General features: G+C 42.0%; 1 protein-coding gene and 1 pseudogene across 5 annotated transcripts in view; one reads left to right on the top strand and one right to left on the bottom strand.

Moving 5' to 3' along the window:
- LOC137235726 (ribosome-binding protein 1-like) overlaps window positions 1–4,161 on the top strand; it is a 45,705-nt pseudogene extending 41,544 nt beyond the window's left edge.
- LOC137235728 (eukaryotic translation initiation factor 4 gamma 3-like) overlaps window positions 1–12,861 on the bottom strand; it is a 938,449-nt gene that overhangs the window by 267,854 nt on the left and 657,734 nt on the right. The window lies entirely within an intron of this gene.

Here is a 12,861-nt window from a genome sequence, read left to right on the forward strand (position 1 = left end):
TACACCATGAAGGAGTTCCAAACCCTTTTGTGCAGGATTGAGGCGTGCCTCAACTCGCGCCCACTCAGTCCAGGGTCAAATGACCCAACGGATCTGGAAACACCAACCCCAGGACATTTCCTAACGGGCAGCCACCTACTGGCTCCGCCAGAACCAGATGCTAGTGAGAACTCTGCCTCGATGATCAATCGGTGGCAGAAACTCAAAGCCCTCCATCATGCTTTCTGCAAGCGATGGCAGGTGGAATATCTATCCGAACTTCAAAAACGAGTGAAGTGGAAGCATCCCAAAGAAAACATACAAGTGGGAGATCTCGCCGTCCTCAAAGAGGACAACTTTTCTCCCAATGAATGGAGGTTAGATAGAGTCGTCAACGTACACCCCGGCGAAGATAACCGAGTACGTGTAGTCGACCTCATAACGGAGAAGGGTCAAGTCAGACGACCTTTGGTCAAACTGATCCTTCTCCCTACGGAGATCGATTGCGAGAGGACCACGGGCTCCTCTTAACAATCCCTCCTTTCCTCCCCATCCCTCTTTTCAAAAAAAAATCAACCCTAACGCAGATCCGCATCTGTCACAGAACACAAAGGCATTCGGCCCATTAAATTGTTAAACAAATTTCAAAAAAAGGTCAACGCAAATTTCACTCGTTCACCCGAAACGATGCCACCCAACAATCCTAACGCGGATCCGCTATCTGCTACAGAACCTAAAACATTCGGCCCATTATATTTTTAAATTTTCAAACAAACATCTCACAATTCACTCGCTCACCCCGAGCGAGGTCACCAGAACCCTAAGGCAGATCCACGGTCTGCCACAGAACTCGTTAAAAATGCTAATCGTTATTTTAGTAATGACCATAATATTACGAATTCATAATATATATGTAAATCCACGCACTAATTCTGAGTTTCATGCATACATTATATATATACACTGAGGAATCGCTTCAGTCGTTCTCTCTAATGAGCTCGATCTTTGCCATTTTCAAACAATTTTTGGAATTAACTATGGGTCTCTTTTTGGGGATTCGTTGACGATCTTTTCAGAATAGTTCGGAATAATTTTCTACTGTCTAGGGACTAATTTTGGCAATACTTTGGTACCATTCTTATATCGGGACTAGTGTCGAGCTACATCCTTTGAGAATTTTCGGAGTAGTTTTTGTATAAGTTCGTGGCCATTTCAGCATATTTTCGAGGCTATTTGAAAGCTTCCTCACATTATTATCCGTAAAATTATTATTGACAGGTTATCGGCTTGTTATCGATAAGTCGTAAAACCTTCACTTTTCGAAGCATTATCTTCAGAAATGATATCTTTATGAAACTCTTAAGGAGCAGAACATCGGTCTGTGCAGACACACCAAAAGGAATCACAAAAAAAAAAAAAAACAAAAACACCGGTTCCGATAAAGTTAGAACATTCTGTTATTCTTTTGAATGAAATGAATTTCTAACGCATTTGTGAGAAGTTTCAGAGTTTTAGCGCAACTTTTTGTGAAGCTTTATTGCTGTAGTTTCGAACCCTTTTAAGACTCATTTTTGGAGCCACATTGAAACTTTTTTTTAACCTTTTTGAAGCTTTTCTATAGTCTTTAGAATTCAGATCAGTGGCTGAAAAGAGAACTTAAGACAAGTTAAGAACGAGTACGTTTGCCTGTCAATATCAATAACTTAGGAAAGTTTTCTCCACCGAACTGTTTTAATTTTAAAACAAGAAAAACAAATATTTGCTGCTGATATACAGTTCGAACCAAAGTGAGTCTTCCTTCGGTTAATAGTAAAACTGCCGCTACGAAAGAATTAATTTTGGCATTAGATAAACTTTCCGAATCGGATACAATTGGCGTTTCATTGCTAATGAATCTCTTTCGTCGTGCTGAACTTAATCGTTCCGAAATACAAATCCTCATCGATTATCTATTGAATAAACAGCAAGATACACCAGCAACACACTCTGAATGGTCCGATGACATATGTCAGAAGTTGAAACGCCAACTGGAGGAGAAAGAAAAGGCCTTGTCGAAGAGCAGGAAGCTTCTATGGGGATTCAAGCAAAATTACATGAATTGCGCACAGAAATCAATACCGAACGCGCCCAAATTAATGCTACTGTAAAATATATATATTGAAAAACTTCAATCCAAGGATCAAGAAATTATTGCACTTAGTCAAGAAATGCAGGTACTTAATGAAAAATTCGCACAAGAGCGCAAACAATTTCAGTCAAAACTTTTGAATGACAAACAAGCTGGTACACAAGATATGTTTGCACAACTACAACGCATACAAAGCGAATCAGCACACAAGGATAAATGTATGAATGATTTAACTTGCTTGTTGAATGCTTGCAATCAAGCCAACGAAGAATTGAAACAACAAGTTAGCCTTCTGGAACAACAACGCGAAGAGCTCGAACAAATTTCAAATAATCGTATCTTCGACCTTGAAAAGGCAAAAGCACTAGAAGTTGAAAAAGCCGAACGTCAAATGGAATCGCATAATTTACAAAATGCACACGAATCCATCAAAGCCGATTTGGCGCACGCACGTCAAGAATTGGAATTGGCAGCGGCGCGTTTTGCTGACTTGAGTGAAAAACAAAATCAAGTACCTAGTTGATTTGCAGGCCAAAAATGATGAACTGCTTCAGCAATTGGCTGGTATCAATAGCAAACCAGCAGATCAATCGGGTTTGCAAGCAACAATCGATGCGCGCTAAGCACAATTGGCTGATAAGGAAAACCAATTGACTGATTTCAATGTAAAGAATACAACGTTGTTAAATCAATTCAATCATTTAGAATATAAATCAAAAGTATTTGGTGAAATTGAACACGGCTTGGAAAAACGTATTGAGTCTCTGCAACATGATGTGTCTAATAAACATCAGCAATTACAACAAGCCGAACAGACAGTGGAGAAGCTTAAGAGCCGAGAAAAAGAATTGTCACAACAGCTGCACGATCAGAAGTCTAAGAATGACGATTTGCGTAAGAAAAACTGAAAGTTGGTTGAAGCCTTACCAAACGCTGAAACAGCAGCTAAACAAACTAAATCAGCACCTAAAATCGCAAATCCAAGCTGAGCTGAACAGTAACAACTTTTGTGCCGCTTGAAAAAAAAAAAACAAATTAAGGATTTTATTTCGAAAGTTAAAAGAAAATTCATTAAGAAACTAGAAAAAGTGACGTCCACTAAAACGCTCGCTAAAACAGTATTGCATATAGCAAGTCGCTTAAATGGATTAACAAGCCCACGTCATTATTCCGCCGCCAGTACAACCGCCATAAGCCCAGCTGTAGCTAAACGCAATGACTTATTCTCACAGGAGCAGCGACGTCAAAAAGAAGCCGTGGGAAGAATCGAAAAAATTGAAGTGCGTCATCTTGGATTGCCAGAGGATGTTACACACGTTATGAATGCTTCTATATCTACACCCTATAATTGTGCACAGCACTTAAGTGAAGGTCATTGCAAACGTTCCGCACTCGCATTAATCGACGGAAATGTGCCTTGGGATATGCATCATCCGTTGCCCGAATCATGTACATTGCAGTTGTTGAATTTTACCGTAGCTGATCCACATATAGTAAACAAAGTATTCTGGCGCACATGTCGCTTCATGCCGGGTGCAGCATTGGAAAACTGTTGTACTGAAGAGGCACAACTGCAACTCCATAGTTTCCCTGGACCAAATATTAAATCCGGTAGGTTTATTTACGATATAGTACTACGTTCACAAACCTGGGCGCCTAATAAGGTAGAGCTACGCGCTATTTCCGCCAAAATGATTAAATTAGCAGCAGAAGATTTGCAAATTGAATGGCTCGACGTAAGCGACGAACTTGCTTTGGGAATGTTCGCCGATTCACATTACAAACACGAACAATTGCCTAGTATTGCACAGCAAAATCAAGGGCGGGTTACACTCTATCGTCTGGGTACACATATTGATATATCGCGTGTCCCTATGGTAGCCTCCTCACTTTTTCTAGGCAAATGTACTGTGACGGTAGCGCATAAGATAGCTAATGAAGGCGAAAATGATGTATTGTATAGCGTGCAGGGTGTTGGTTTGCTAGTTGGTTTTACGTTGAGTCATGTTGCGTACAACACTTTATAGGAACGTGCTAAGAAACTGAACATTTGAGGATTCACAACAGCAGATAGCTTAAATTATGCAAGTTAAGTTTTTCTTAATAAAAATTAAGTTTTTTTTGTGTGTTTTATATTTTAAACAATTTGCAAATATCTTGTGCGGTTCTCACGGACCGGCCTTTCAACCTGACCTAATCTATACCGGATTCACAGAGATTATGAATTTGACGAATAGTCTAAAAAATGGTTTTAAGTAAACTGGTTTCCGTACCTTGTTGAACGACGCCTTCCATAGCCCGGTAGTTCATGAGTTTCTAAACGTCTCTGGTTTGTTCATATGTAATATTCTTCCCATTCTTGATGGGTTGCACCCTCACGCACTTACGAATGACAGAGTTAGGCTGTTTGACATGAGATGCTCCACCAAAAGGGTTAGCCCTCCATCTTGTTCCTAAACCGCCTTTTTTGTTATCTTTATCAGCCCAACGCTGATCGCGGCGATGATTCACATGCTTCCTGGCTGTGCGAAGACCTCTTGGCTCGCCCATAATTTTTTATTTTTTTTTGAGTTATTACTCCAAACCACGCCGTAGTAAAAAATGGAAGGAAAGAACAGAAAATCACTTGATACATTTCCCGTTGTTTCAATTCATAGGAATTTTGCCTTCTATACACGGGTATGTATGAATGTGCGTTTTTTTTTATCATTGCCGTTGGTATGCTTAGACCAGTGCGCGGACTTTTTAAGAGGAAAATGTTGGTAGACAAAAAAAAATGAAAATAGTAGTAGTTGGTAGATTTTTTTTACCAAGAAAACAATAGATACAGTTCATATTTGTACCAAACAATTAATAATTTATTGTAAAACAAATAACGGGCATTTCAAGGAAATGACACTTTAAAACACGTAAACAAGACAAAATTACTTGCACATTTGTATATACCTACATAGCTTATGCCTATACGATACTTTGGTACAGTTCATATTTGTACCAAACAATTAATAATTTATTGTAAAACAAATAACGGGCATTTCAAGGAAATGACACTTTAAAACACGTAAACAAGACAAAATTACTTGCACATTTGTATATACCTACATAGCTTATGCCTATACGATACTCACTTTTTTCCTGTATCATGAGTGTGAGATACTGACAAACATGCACCAAAACGTCTAATCACAACAACAATATTCCAAAATACCAAAAATACTGCCACAAAATAACCGATTTCGGCATGTTATCGTTTGCGTAAAAATTTTTGTTTTCCTTCAAATTATTCACAAAAAAAAGGCTATTTATCTCATAAAAAATTTAATTCTTGTTTAAAGTTGTTCACAAAGTTTTTCAAAAATTAACTGATTTAATCAGTATCCCCTCCTAATGTTAGTTGGGTGGGCTCGGCAATTAAATACTTTAAAATGATCGCAGTATACGTTTTCAGTGCGAAAATACTGAAATATTGGTAGAATCCAAGTTTTGGTGGCAGAAGTAGTAGAATTAGTAGAAAATGAAAATGAGTCAGAAAAGTTAGTAAATCTACCAATGCGGTAAGATCCGTGCACTGACTGCCATATACTTATACCAACGTATGTACATATACGCCGAGTTTTAAATGTACATTATATTAGGGATGCATAAAAGGATGCAAACGGGTACCCAAAAACCCGTTTCTGGTAAATCGGTATCGGAGCCAAATACACTTCGGGAACCGTGCCTTTTAATAAAGACCATCAATAAAACCGGCCTAAAAGCGTACTTGGGGCAAAGTCGAACAAATAGTCGAAGGGCAATACAAAAGAATGGTTCGTTCGACAAATTTTTCTCCTCGTCCAAAACGAAGATTTTTTATTTTTTCTTTATATAGCATACAATTTTGCTTACGAAACATTTTTTTTTCTGTGGCGGGCAGGAAAGTTGTTGGTTTTTAGCACCAACAACACAAATAACAACGACTCGCAAGATCCCACATTATACACTCTCTACCCGGTTCGGTACCAAAATGTGAGTACCAAGCAACTTAAATGTCCATTCTTCTGCAGCACTAGTATGCCTGACTAGCTGAAGTGCTACCGGATGACACAAAAATAAACAGAATAAGGCACTAAAGGCCCAGGCACATAACGTGCGGGGAAAGAGGCCACGCACATAACGTACGCGAGATGAATGTATTCTCGTAGGCATCTAGACATGTTTTCACCCGACTCACGCGCGAAATTTCAAAAGCGCCGATAATAGAATTGGGGCTTACTCGCCGCCGAACGCGTAACATAATCATAATAAATCAACAAGTTCCCTTTATTTTTATTCCATCTTCTCTAAATAGAATGACTCGTTACGCTTCGCTACGAAAGAGGACCGAGCGCGAGGCCGCTCGTTACCCAAATCCGTGCCATTTATGCGACGCGAAACATCCCATCAGGTCATGCCCGTTATACCGCGCGAAGTCCCCGCTGCAACGACTGCGTGAAATTATAAAGGCCAAGTACTGCCAAAATTGCCTTTCAATGGTACATCGTGCCCGAGACTGAACGAGTCAGGGCAGGTGCCGAAGATGTGGTAGCAACCATCATACCACGCTGCACCTGTCGATGGAGGACTTGTCTTCCGAGCCAGAGCCGCCGAAGAGCTGGAACCAGCTGGTCATGGAAGAAAAGGAAGAAAGGTATGAGCGGATGTCCACTATGCAAGAGGTGGACGACGGGACGATCGATGAGGCGCTGTCCCTCCATGCGACCGAGTCGGCCTTTACCGACGACCAACTTTTACCATCCGGGAGTGGAGCGGGCACCCATATAGCCCAATCAGACAGTAGGGGATCGGACCCACGGCCGTTCCGACCCCTACTTGCCCACGAGCAACGAGAAAAGAGTGGAGCGGAATCACGGCCTTTCCGCCCACCTACGAAACGACGCCCACAAATAAACCAAGAGAAGCGCGAGCGTAGACTGGCCCCTCGGCCGCGCCAGCTACGCGCTGTGCGAAACCTCTATGAAGAAAACCGAGACGGTAGACTGGCCACTCGGCCGCGCCAGCTACCTCACAGCAGTTCCTTCCGGAACGGAGTCATTCCGGCCCGCACTACAGCCGCCCCAACCCCACGACCAATGGCTACTCTGGCGCCAACTGCGGTCGTGAAGGTGGAAGCCGGGGGGTGTTTGCACCTCATCCGTGCACTCATAGACGCATGTTCCCCTCGCACAACGATCGACCGTCGGCTGGCGCGAGAGTTAGCACTGCCGACGACCAACGCCGCCGGCGAAATCGGCTGCTTTATTAGATTTAGAGGCAAATATGGACAGAGCAAGACGGTGACGACTCACGCAGTCTGCGTCCATGAGTTTAGGTGCCTCAGCCCGACGTATAGCGTCGACACCAGCGTCGCAGCTCCTTACGAACACATTCGTCTGGCGGATCCACAATTTTACGCGTCAACACCAATCCGGCTCGTTCTGGGCGGCGACGTTTACGCGGAAATCATTACACCGGGCACGTTACCGCCGTGGTTTGGCTCGCTCCTAGCTCAAAGCACTATCTTTGGCTGGATGCTCTCGGGGACCCACCCGATCTAACCTGACTTTGAAAGGTTACTTAGTTTCAAGCTTTATAAATGTGAATAACATCTTTCTTTTTCTCATAATAAATGGAGTTCTGTAGTAACTGGCAAGACATATATGATGCGTGTTCTTTTATTTTACCATTCCTTTATCTCGTCCTAGCTCTAGGTCACGGCGAAGGCAAGGAGGATGCCGTCGCGCCATCCGGCGCGCACCGCTTAATTTAGAATCTAGTTTTAAGACAAATCGTGGTCTGGGCCACTCGGGCGGAGTCTGAGCTGTTGCGTATCGCAAGGGGGCCGGCATGTTTAGGCCCGAAGCCTAAATTCATATCAACTCGCGCCACCCTAATAGCACCACTTTATCGACCCCTAGTTCGACCACATGCATGTATGTGTGTACATAGGTAGGGTTATGTTGTCCGTACACATATACATGCATGCCGGTACAACTGTGTTGGGGAAGCTTCCCCTTAAAACCGGACACTTTTTCCATGGTTCAACGGTTGTCCTCGACAAGGCAACCGTCTACTTTTCCAGCGATCGTTGAGCGAACTACAACCAGACGTCCGAGGAGCCCCGCCACATTTTATTATACAAGGTAAATTATTGTACTAATTTTAATTTTCACTATAATAAAGAGAAATATAACGAGAAATATCTCTCGCCTTTCTTTTCTTTTTCCTTTAAATTTAACCCAAACGCAATTGTGGTGCCTCCACTCCATTGCCGAGTTTGTGAGACACCACAATTGTACACTGGCTATGACAAAACAAGATGGACGTATTCCGGTAAGAGTACTCAATGAGTTCAATTCACCATTTAATTTGACCAAAGGAGCTATTTTGGGAAGATGCCAAGAGGCTGAATTAGTTATCAACTGTGAACGGCTCCAGGAACACGTTTCATCTAGTAATACTGGTCTTTCAAATGACATCACAGCATGGACGCAGGGGCTAGAGGAAGCCTATCAGAATAAGGCAAAACAGCTGCTCCTAAAGTACGCGAATATATTTGACCAGGATGGTTCCAAACCAGGCCGCACCAATGTTGTGAAACATCAAATTGACACTGGAGATGCGAGGCCGATCCGTCAAGCACCACGTAGTGTTCCACTGGCAAAGCGGGCAGTTGTGAGTCAAATCATACAAAAAATGAGCGACAGCGGCGTCATTGAACCATCAGCTAGTCCATGGAGCTCACCGGTAGTACTTGTAAAGAAGAAGGATGGAAAAATGAGGTTTTGCGTGGACCACCGGAAGTTGAATGACGTTACGAAAAAGGATAGCTACCCATTGCCAAGAATTGACGACACTCTGGACTCGCTACCTGGTACGAAATGGTTTTCCACACTGGACTTGAAAAGCGGCTACTGGCAAGTTGAGGTGAAGGAGGAAGATCAAGAGAAAACAGCCTTCAGTGTCGGGGATGGTCTTTGGCAATTTACAGTGATGCCTTTTGGACTTTGTAATGCACCAGCTACTTTTGAGAGACTCATGGACCAGGTACTGAAAGGACTACATTGGAAAACATGCTTGGTGTACCTGGACGACATCATCGTATTGGGCAAGAATTTTGATGAACATCTTAAGAACTTGGAGGAAGTTTTCCAGAGAATAGCTGGCGCTGGTCTGAAGTTGAGTCCCAAAAAGTGTACGCTGTTTAAAAAGGAAGTAAATTATTTGGGCCACAAGGTAACGACAGAAGGTGTCTGTACAGCGAATGAAAAGATAGAGGCAGTAAAGGATTGGCCAAGACCACAGAATCTGCATGAATTGAGAAGTTTCCTTGGGCTGTGCACATATTACCGCCGATTTGTACCAAATTTTGCCAGCGTAGCCCATAGTCTCCACGAGCTAACAAGAAAAAATAAAGCTTTTGAATGGAAGAAGGAGCAAGAAGTAGCTTTCCAAACATTGAAAGAGCGGTTGTGCACTGCCCCAATGTTGGCATACCCGATTCCAGGAGCAACGTTTATTCTAGATACAGATGCTAGCGGATATGCTATAGGAGGCGTTTTATCACAACTGGTCGATGGACAAGAGAATGTAGTTGCATATTACAGTCGTTCAATTGGAAAACCAGAGAGGAACTATTGCGTTATACGGAGAGAGCTGTTGGCATTGGTAGAGTGCATTAAACATTTTCACAAATACCTCTACGGCCAGCGATTCCGTGTCAGGACAGATCACGCAGCGTTGAAGTGGCTTCTGCAGTTCCGTAATCCGGAAGGACAATTGGCACGGTGGATCGAGCGACTACAAAGCTATGACTTTTCCATTGAGCATCGAAAAGGTAGTACCCATGGAAATGCTGATGCAATGTCACGAAGACCATGTAGTCTGGAATGCAAGCACTGCTCAAAGGCCGAGGCTAAAGAAGACATTATAGATGTCCGGCTAATGACTATAACGTGTACGGATGAATGGGACAAGGAACAACTAAGAAAGTGTCAGCTAGAGGATACAGATCTGTCACATGTTATGCAAGGTGGACGAGTTTAGAATTGATATCCGGTTGCTTGCATCGAGTATGGGAGAGTGAGGATGATCAATGCAAGAAGAAACTGATAGTTGTTCCCAGGAAGAGGATTCCTGACGTGCTCAGCGAGCTGCACAATGGTCCAAGTGGAGGTCATCTTGGAATCACCAAGACACTCGAGAAAATTAAGCAGAGATTCTATTGGGTTGGTTGCCGTCAGTCGGTCACCGAATGGATTGCCAACTGCGAGGTATGCAACAGAGCGAAAGGGCCCAAAACCCGAAGTCATGGCCAGATGAAGCAGTATATTTCAGGTGCACCATTTGAAAGGATCGCCATGGATGTCGCAGGTCCATTTCTTACTAGCAACCGCGGAAACAAATACGTACTGGTGGTTATGGATTATTTCAGTAAATGGCCAGACGTATACCCAATCCCAAACCAAGAAGCACAAACAGTGGCAGAAGTGGAAAAAAACGAATGGGTTGCAAGGTATGGTGTACCAATGGAGTTACATTCTGACCAAGGCAGGAATTTTGAATCAGCTGTGTTCCAAGAAATGTGCAAGAAGTTGGGCATTCGAAAAACACGGACAACTGCATTGCATCCTCAGTCCGATGGTATGGTGGAACGCTTCAATAGAACATTGGAGGAGAATTTAAAGAAAGTAGTAGACAAGTACCATAAGGACTGGGATACACACATATCGTTATTCTTGATGGCCTACCGATCGGCAGTACATGACACAACAGGCCAAACTCCCGCAAAGGTAATTTTTGGCAATGACCTTCGACTGCCAGCTGATTTGAAGTATGGGATAGATGCCGATGCGGAGAAGAATGTCAAGAAATCCACTGGTGTCTTGGAAGAAGAGCTGAGAGAGATACACGATCTGGTAAGGCAACGAGCAAAGATTATGAGTGACAAGATGAAAGCGAGGTACGATAATTAATTCGAAAGGGTTTCAGGAAGGAGATTTGGTGCTGCTATACAACCCACAACGAAAAAAAGGTTTGTCCCCGAAATTGCAGTGTAACTGGGAAGGCCCATACAAAGTTGTAAAACGGATCAACGATATAGTGTACCGCGTACAAACCATTGGCAAACCACGAACCAAAATGAAAGTGGTTCATTTGGAGAGGCTAGCAGCGGTTAAATCGAGAGATTTCTCTAATCGGGACGATCAGACTTAGGTGGAGGGCAGTGTTACGAATTTTAGCAAAACTAAGGAGTGCTGCCGTCTTTAAGCCGATGCTAAGCAGTGACGTGAATGCACATCAATAATTCAATCATTATGTATCTACATAAACGAAACAATAACTACGTCTACATATATGTACCATGTACGTATACGAGCAGCGGAGAGTCAATGCACTAACACATGCATATATCTGAGATACTCCTATAAGTATGCAATGAGAAAAACTATAAAATTGTGCAATTGTAGTTACAGCTTAGAAGTTTGAGAGCTACTGGACTAGTAGATTCTGGAAGCGCCTAGAAGATGTATAAAATTGTGCAATTGTAGTTACAGCTGAGAAGTTTGAGAGCTCATGGACAATGCTAGTAGATTCTAGAAGATGCGAACGAGGAAACCAGAGAGTATAAAATGCCGCAGATGTAGAGGCGCTGGAATTCAGTTTGATTTGAGTTGTCAAGCAGTTTCGATTAAGATGATATCTAGCGACCAATAGCAGTATTATTTTGAATAGTAGAGTTTCATTTGAGCTATCAATCAGTTTGGTTATTAAGCAAGCTATTCGTTGCACAGTTTGAGTGTTATTTTGAAGTACTTTAATAAAGGCCATTTTGCATTATTACAAATTGGAGTTATTTATTCAACAGTTTAGAGATTTGAACTTAGCAGAGGATTGCAAATAAGAGGATTTGCAAGTAAATTCGTTACAATAGTAAATATTCTGTGTTAATTTTATTGTCAGCTCTTAGTCCAAAAATCGTTTAGTTGATGTGGCAAAATTTTTTTTGATGTAATCCATCAATAATGATTCATGAAAGAGACGTCATTAATTCAAGTTAATCAAATGTATTAGTGGATTTTTATAGGGGGCCCGTAAATTGTTTAGTCCCGGGCACGGATTTTCTCTCTACGGCCCTGCATATATATACTTTAAGAATTGTTCATTTTTGAATTTTGCACATATTTTATCCTTTATACACATAGGTATCTTTTTATACACTTTCTATATATATATACACATACATATACTTCTTTCATACCATTTTTACCATTTGAATTACGATCTTTGTTAACACTGTTTATTTAAATTTTGTTAAACTCCGATTTAACAAATAAATCCATAGGTGAAATAACCGTTGAATTAAAAAATTTTTTTTTGCTGTCATACTTTGGGTACAAAAGCGTTTCGGTTTTTATTTTTTTGTTTCCTTTGTCCAACTTTGGAGTTTGTCGATTTTTTCGATATGGTTTTGGTAGTCTGATTGTGGATTCCCCTAAATACCAGCCCCCTTAGTTTATGGATAAGGCCGAGAATCAAGGGAGCTGTATCAAAGAGGGGTTTAGGATTATTAACACACGACAAGCGGATAACACGTAGCGTATCTCGGGCTCTGGAGAATCAGGTGGCAGGGTCCTTGTTCACTCATATCGATACAGGTATCAAATATCCAGTCGATTTCTTTTCGGTAGACCTCTTGAACCATTGCACTGCTAGGGTATTTGGACAGCCAGAGG

The sequence above is a fragment of the Eurosta solidaginis genome, unplaced genomic scaffold, assembly GCF_040869045.1.
Source record: "Eurosta solidaginis isolate ZX-2024a unplaced genomic scaffold, ASM4086904v1 ctg00001057.1, whole genome shotgun sequence".
Taxonomy (NCBI): Eukaryota; Metazoa; Arthropoda; class Insecta; order Diptera; family Tephritidae; genus Eurosta; species Eurosta solidaginis.